The sequence below is a fragment of the Dermochelys coriacea genome, chromosome 16, assembly GCF_009764565.3.
Source record: "Dermochelys coriacea isolate rDerCor1 chromosome 16, rDerCor1.pri.v4, whole genome shotgun sequence".
In the NCBI taxonomy this organism is placed as follows: Eukaryota; Metazoa; Chordata; order Testudines; family Dermochelyidae; genus Dermochelys; species Dermochelys coriacea.
Genome location: NC_050083.1, coordinates 8,390,418 through 8,398,258, shown reverse-complemented (window position 1 = coordinate 8,398,258; position 7,841 = coordinate 8,390,418). Strand labels below are relative to the sequence as shown.

Genomic DNA, 7,841 nt, shown 5'->3' with positions numbered 1-7,841 from the left:
TCTGGTGCAGGTTATTTCCTGCTCACAACAAAACTCTACCTATACTCTGTCCATTCCCTACCCAGTCACACAAGATGGGGCATAGGGGCCAGGCTTTATTCCCTTCTACAGGCAGCTCATGTAGGTCACATCTGTACCTGTAGAAAGTAGATCCAGATCCTGGTGTAAATTGCCATAGCTCCATTGAAGTCGATGCAGCTGTGCCAATACACCTAAGCAGAGGATCTGGCCCATAATCATCTTCTCAAAACTTCATTGGACACAAAGGTTGGCTGGTGAAGCAATGTCTGGCTACTCCCTTTGACCATAGGGCAACATTTTTCTCAAGGTCAAAAGCACAAATTTTCCCCATGATCCCTGACTTTTCTGAGCTCAAATGAGAATTGTTTGCAACACCGCTGACCAAAGTAGGTTAAAATAGAATGTGTGGAAGATAGTAACTACTGTTTCTTTGCTTTCTTAGGATAAGGTAGTAGGTTTTCATTTGGCTTTTTTTTTTTTAAGTATATTTAGAATCCAATCTCTAGGTGTTGATATTTTGCAGATACGTCACATGAAGTCTGCACAGCTTCAAGGTACTTGTCCCTTTCAGAAGATAAGCTCATAAATACCTTTCTTCCCCCTTAAATAAAGGAAAGGACTTGGGGAGCCAGTCAGGTAGTTTACATCCCAATTTTAGTGGTTCCTGGGGGCGGGGAGGCAAGAGAGAGCGAGAGCTTCACAAATGTTAATATGACTAGAAACGTTTTCATGATCTAGACCCAGGTCCTCGACCCTTGCTTTGCCCCTACTGTGCTGATTGCCTAATGCCCTGGGCCCAGAAGCCTGACTTAAAAGGGTAACTAGAGATCCCCTTTGCATAGGGGAATCCCCAGATGACACAGAGCCGGTGTTGCCCTTTGTGTTTCCTCTCAACCCAGGGTGCGTGTCATGTGTCACAACCTGCATAGGCCTTAGAGGAAGTAGCACAGGTGGAAGGGGGGAAGAGTTGGAAGGAGGTAGCAGGAAGCCAGTCTGTGTGCACCTGGCTGCAATACGAGCACATCTGTAAATAATTCTACTAAGGAAGAGACAGTTTGGTTTTAAAATCTTGCCAGCCTCTCAAGGTGTGACCCAGTATGCAGTGCGTGGAAAACTGTGACCACGGTCAGTCTGGTGAGACCCACGGCAAGGAAGAGAGTTCGATTAACAGGCAAACAAAACAGTATCTGGAAACAGAGCAAAAAGGTAGCAAAGAGGGATTGTCTGGCTATGCCTAAAGAATGACAGGAGACACTGGATATGGATTTAATCAGGCCTTAACTTTATTATTAGATGTTTGGGACTAACCCTGAGGATAAAATGTTCAGTGCAGGGGAAAATTCACCCAATTCACCGGGGAGAGGAGGGAGTGCTTTTACCAGCCCTCTCCCCACCTCCCCACACCTTTCTGTCCATATCCCTCCAGCAGATCCACTGTCAGGAACCTCCAATTCCAGCCAATTCCTGGGGGACTGCAGCAGGGGTTGGGTGCGCCCTGCACTCACCGGGCGGCGGGAAGTGGAGCCACCCGACCCCAGCCCGCTCCGTTCCGCCGCCACACCGCCAGTGAGTGCTGGGGTGCAGTTTCGCCCTGCCCCCCCACCAGTCCCAAGGCTGGGAGCCAGGGGAGCAGAGCGGAGCAGGCTGGGAGTGGATCACTCCATTTTCTGCCGCCCCATGAGTGCGGAGTCGGGCCCGCTCTGCAATCACTGGGCAGCAGGAAGTGGAGCGACCCGGCCCCAAACCTCTCTGCTCTGCCGGCTCGTGCTGGGGGGCGATTTCCCCCCCGCTCCCCAAGCCGGCTCCTGCCCCTCACAGATCTTGGGCACAGCCCCCTCCCCCTCCTGCCTCCATGGAGGACACCAAAATGTCTAGGGACGGACCTGCACAAAGCATTGCCCTCTTCTCCCGGCCAGCCAGACAACACCCCGCACCCCCCCACACTATCACCGGTTAAAAGTGCAGGGCACTGATTCAGACCCATTGGGAATGCTGGATTTCCAGACCAAAATATGTGCATAAGCAAGGAAGCAGTGCCAACAAGGACTGAGTTGGTATCCAGAGCTGACCATAGAGGAGAGAGACGGGGGAATGAAGGTATTGGTTTTTCACTAGGAAAAAAAGATGAGACATGAGTGAGATGCTTTTGCCAGGAATAATGTCCCAAACAGAGGAAGCGTGATAGAAGTGCTTAAGGAGTGACCTCAGACAAAATGAGCCTAGCGAGATACTGAGTTGGGGGGTTTTTGACCTAAAGCCAAGAAGCTAAGGAGGGAATAGATACTTTCATTCGAGAGCTGAGAACTCTGGCATCTGGAGACATAAAATATTCCCTAATGAAACACAGGATTATTTGTAAAACGTGGTTCTGTCTAACAGGAGAGATCATGGAGAGTACCAGGTATAACCCTGGAGATGTGCCTCCAAACAGCTGGCGCAGCTGAGCTGTTGAGAGAAAGGATCGAAAGGATGACAGTCACTAGTGCAGAAAGGGCTCAAGCGAAAGGAATGCAGGAAGCAGGACAAAGACAGATCAACTGAGAATGCAGACATCACCGTCTAGTATATGTACCAGGAACAGTGGAAGTGCCCTAAAAGTGGGAGGGCCACAGGTGCCCAAACTGTGGCCCTGATCTCCATAACCCCACCTCCACAGTGACCATTTCCCCCAAGCCCCTGCCCTTGCACCAGCCCTTCCCCCAAGACCCCACTCCGGCACCATCTCTTCCCTCAAAGACCACGCCGCCCCACTTGCTCCTCTCTGCCTTTTCCCCCGATCACTCACCCTTACAGCCAGTAAAAAGTGGGAAGGCATAGCCCTCCCACTTTTGAAGATGGGGGCCATGGCCCCCTTGTTCCAGCGCCCTGATATGTATCACAAAAAGCCACAAAAGAAGGCAGAAAGAAAAATACCCAGTCTATAGGAAACAGGGCCAGGGTTGTGGGAAACAGAAGCACTTTGTGTCCCAATGCTGCAGCTTACCCCAGGAAGGAAAAAAGAGCAACACATGCAGTGATTGAGGACGTCCAATGAAGATGAGGACATCGGCAGGGTGACTTTAGCAGATCCAACGACTGTCAATATACACACACCACAGAAGAAGGCTGCCAGTCATTCAAAGGCCTCATTTGCAGGTATGCGATTAGATCAATGACCAGTTTGATTCCCACTGGACTATGGAACCAGTTGCAATGTAACCCCTGTAACAACAATAAGAAGCAATATTAGACTGGAGAACTATGAAGAAGGAATTGGCAGATCCTCAAAGATTACATTACATTCATCATGACACCTGTTGAAGCTGACACAGAGTAGATCTGTAGCCTAGTATAGTGGCGAGAAAATTGGAAGATCTGCGCTGACCCAAAGTCACTGAACAGATCATTGAAAAGAAGTCACTAGCCACTACCAACAACAACTGAGGGCACACTAAGCAATTTATCCCATTCGAAAGTGTTCCCTGTTTGATGTGTCCATAAGGGGTTCAAGTTTTTTGAGCTAGATGAGCCATTCAGCCACAAGAAAAAAATTGAAGGAAAGATGTAACAACCTATATGGAACTTGGAGCACAGGTTGCAGGAAGGAAGCATTTGGAGCAGGCACAGGGAACCAGGATGTATGCACATGATTGGATTTCTAACTGTTCTTGCAGCATCTCTGCAAAGAGATCTCTTAATAAAGAGTTAGAGTAATTTCACAAGCATGGAGTTCTGATGTGCTATTACCTAGCAAATAGTACATGAAACATCAGAGGTGGAAAGGTGTGGGTTGGAGGTGGGGCTGGAGCATGGTCTTGGTTTCCCCAGCACCACTACCCAGTCGGGAGTTGGTATGCCAAAAGTGAGATTTGCTCTCTGGAGACCCTGGAACACTAGAACAGTTCCCAGGGGCTTGATTTACTACCAGAATAAATTGGAGGCTGCTCTAATTTATGCTGGAACATAAACCAACCCTGGTTGCCCTAAAGGTGGGAGAACTGCTGAATGTCATGTTTGCCCCCATCATACACTCCAAGGATAGCTTGGTTGGACCTGAAGTTCTGTGCCTTCTTTTACATTTAGTTGAAAATGGTCTTGCTGGAGTTTCAGTAGTCCCCTGGCAGTGTTTGCAACTTAGACATGGCACTGTCTGACTGCAAACTGGAAACGGAATAGAAATGAAAATGGTGGGTCTGCTTCCTTTCTCCAAGAGAAGTGAAATGCCAAACAGCACAAAGGATGAAAACTCAGTCCATTTTAGTCTCTGAACGGTTTCACTCAGACTCATCTTGAGGATTCTAGTGACACAGAAAAGGAAACTAGTTCTGTCATTTTCACAACACACTGTAGAACCTCAGCAACTGCTCTTTCAAATAAATGCCCTGTGCTATCAAATAGAAGCACCACTCTTTTACTAAATTTCTTTTTCTTTCTTTCACCCCTGTTCTTTTGTTCCTTTTTTCATTTTTTGTCATATGACTCTCACATAGAAAGGAATCTGATCTAGTGGTTAGAACATGAGACTGAAAGTCTAGAGAACTGTATTCTTTCAACAGCTCTGAAACCAACTTGATGCATGACCTAAGATAAGTCACCTTGAGGCTAAATCCTGCAAATGAAATTGATGAGTTAGTGTTACAAGTCATTCTCTGCACAGTCCAGAAAGGAGATCAGTCCGTTATAGTCCCACCTACAGAGGACTGATTCTTTAGCTTAAATTGTAGCGGTTCCTGCTTTTAGTTCTAGAGGTTCCCCATTCAGTCCCTGGTGTGTTGACCAAGATGGCAGCCATCAAACAAAATTTATTCAAGTTGTTTTTACTTAAGCAAATATTCCCATTGATTCCACTTGAACTACTCATGAGGATAAGAAGTACATATCTAAGGGTTTGAAGGCATGGATCTTCAAGGAACTTTTACACACTACTTTTGAAAGATGGCGATAATACTCACCTACCTCACAGGGACATTAGAATGCTTATTCCATTCATATCTGCAAAACACTGTTAGAAGCTCAGATGGAGAGTATTATGATCTTTAACTATAGCACTTGTAGTGAATGGATACTGACCCCTGTCATGTGACAAGGGTATTAATCTTTTGCAACTCTGACCCACGACAAGTGTTTGGGTCTTCAAAATAAATACAGTCTCGAGTCATCACTCCTGTGTCTCACACATTCATTGCATGCAGTGGTGTAGCCATGCTGGTCCCAGAATATTAGAGAAACAAAGTGCCTGAGGTCATGTCTTTTTGGAGCAGCTTCTGTTGGTGAAAGAGACAAGTTACTGAGCTTACACAGAGCTGGCATGTTTGTGGGTACAATGCAGACCAGTGAAGAGCTGTGTCACATTTTACCCTATAATCCTGAGTGCCTCCACAATGCCTTGCTACAGTGACTCTCTCCCTGGGATGCCCACAGTCAGCAACAAGCATGCATTTGATGCCTATATATTGGGCAGCCCTGGGCCGATGCTTTGAATCTTGGAGTCTGCTTGCAATACCACAGACTACCACGGGTTGCCACCAGCCTTGGTTAACAACTGATAAGGTGACTCCACATGCTCTCCAGCCCCAAATTGTCCCAGAAACATGTGTTCTAAAATGTCCAACCCTGTCCTGGAACAATCAGAGGAATGTTAAGGTCCATTGCTCTTTTAAAAAGTCAATAGAAGAAGAGCTCTGTGTAAACTTGAAAGTTCATCTCTCATCAACAGAAGTTGGTCCAATAAAAGTAGGGTGACCAGACAGCAAGTATGAAAAATCAGGATAGGGGTGGGGGGTAATAGGAGCCTATATAAGAAAAAAAACCCAAAATATCATGACTGTCCCTATAAAATCGGGACATCTGATCACTCTAAATAAAAGATATTACCTCAACCACCTTGTCTTACACATTCATTGCACAGATATGCAAAGTACTATTCTTGTTATTATTGCACTTAGAAATATGTTAATTTCCCTTTTTCTTTGTTATATTATGGTAGCATCTGGAATCCCCCATCTGAGATCAGGGTGCCATTATGTTCGTTGCTTTATGTCATTTATAATTTATATAATTTATACTGACTCCCTAGATCAGTGGTTTTCAAACTGAGATACCCGTAACCCTAGGGGTATGTGAACTGTTGTCAGGAAGTGCATGAGAAAAATCCTGTAATGGTGGACAGTGCATTTTATTTAGTAAGACTTGCAATCTAATCATTGGTTAAATGCCTTTGTATTAAACCTGCAGCTGCTTAGTGTACATTTCATTTCTGCTGTGCAAGGTTAACGCTATAAACACATATAAATGCTACAACTGTGAGGCCAATTAGGCCTCATTAGTGAGGTTAACGTTAATGAGGCCTAATTCGTCTCGTTCTTACAAGCCGCTATTGATGTCTGGTGTCAGAGTTACAAGTTTTTAGTCTTCAATTCAGTGGGAAAATATTGATCGCTGGCTCAAGACTTGGACATTAGCAAAGAGGCAGAAGGAGAGGGAGCGGAGGGGAAGAAGGAGAGGCCCCGAGATAGAACAGATTCTTCTGCAGGGCAAAGAGTATAGTTGGATAGATTAACAATATTGCTGGGTGGGTTAAGGCAACCATTGTTGCGGCCCCTTGTGGTATGTAGTAGTTTAGATAGTTTAGTGTCCTTTTTCTTTTGTAGAGAAGCAAAGCATGTGTTGTAAATGGCTTGTCTAGTTTTTGTAAAGTTCAGCCACAAGGAAGTTTGTGTGGAAGGTTGGTTTTTTATGAGAGTATCCAGTTTTGAGAGCTCATTCTTAATCTTTCCCTGTTTGCTGTAGAGGATGTTGATCAGGTAGTTCCGCAGTTTCTTTGAGAGTGTGTGGCACAAGCTGTCAGCATAGTCTGTGTGGTATGTAGATTGTAATGAATTTTTTACCTTCAGTCCTTTTGGTATGATGTCCATCTGTTTGCATTTGGAAAGGAAGATGATGTCTGTCTGTATCTGTATGAGTTTTTTCATGAAGTTGATTCTACAAAAGGTTACCCCACCCCACCCCCCCACTCTCCTGCTGGTAATAGCTCACCTTTCCTGATAACTCTTGTTACAGTCTGTATGGTAACACCCATTGTGTCATGTTCTCTGTGTATATAAAATCTCCCCACTGTATTTTTCACTGTATGCATCTGATGAAGTGAGCTGTAGCTCATGAAAGCTTATGCTCAAATAAATTTGTTAGTCGCTAAGGTACCACAAGTACTCCTTTTCTTCCCACAGAATAAGGCTTCACTTGTGCCAGTTGGTGATCAACTCCTGTGTTGCTAACACAAAAGAGGAAAAATAATCCAAAAGCAGATCACAAGGTAATTTAGTCAGGTATCTACATGCCAGTTCACTGACATCTCCTACACAACAGATCTATATTAGCTAACCTTTGTTACCTATTTTCCAGTGAATTAGATTAGCCCAGGATCTGACTAACTTTCCTAACTATCCAACATAAACTCCTACATTTATGACAGACTATGCAGATTGAGTGCACCTGGAACCTGAAATCAGTGTGAAACCATTAATTACACACAAGTACAGTTCTACAATCTTAGTTAACAAAAGTAACTTGTTCAGTTTTAAAGTACTTTACAACAATCTTGACTGGAACCTGATACAAAACAAAGACACAAATGAAGTTTGTGACAATCTCCATAGTATGCACACAAGCACTTATATTTCCTTGCTAATTAGGTACTCAGTTTCAGGAATTATTCAACTGGCTGATATCTGTCATCACCCCAGAGGAAGTCTGTGTGTTGTTTATCATGAGATCTTGTTCATCCATCAGCTTTCAGTTATCATTCAGAGCAGGAGCTGACACTGCAAAAACTGGTGGAGTGA

The 7,841-nt window shown here is 44.8% G+C and overlaps 1 long non-coding RNA gene across 1 annotated transcript in view; it reads right to left on the bottom strand.

Annotated features, from left to right (window-relative positions):
* Positions 1-2,892: 2,892 nt before the first annotated feature.
* Positions 2,893-7,841, bottom strand: part of LOC122456878 — a 9,413-nt gene continuing 4,464 nt past the window's right edge. Inside the window, exon 3 of the long non-coding RNA XR_006276036.1 lies at positions 2,893-3,222. This is a non-coding gene — a long non-coding RNA (uncharacterized LOC122456878). The remainder of the gene's footprint in view (positions 3,223-7,841) is intronic.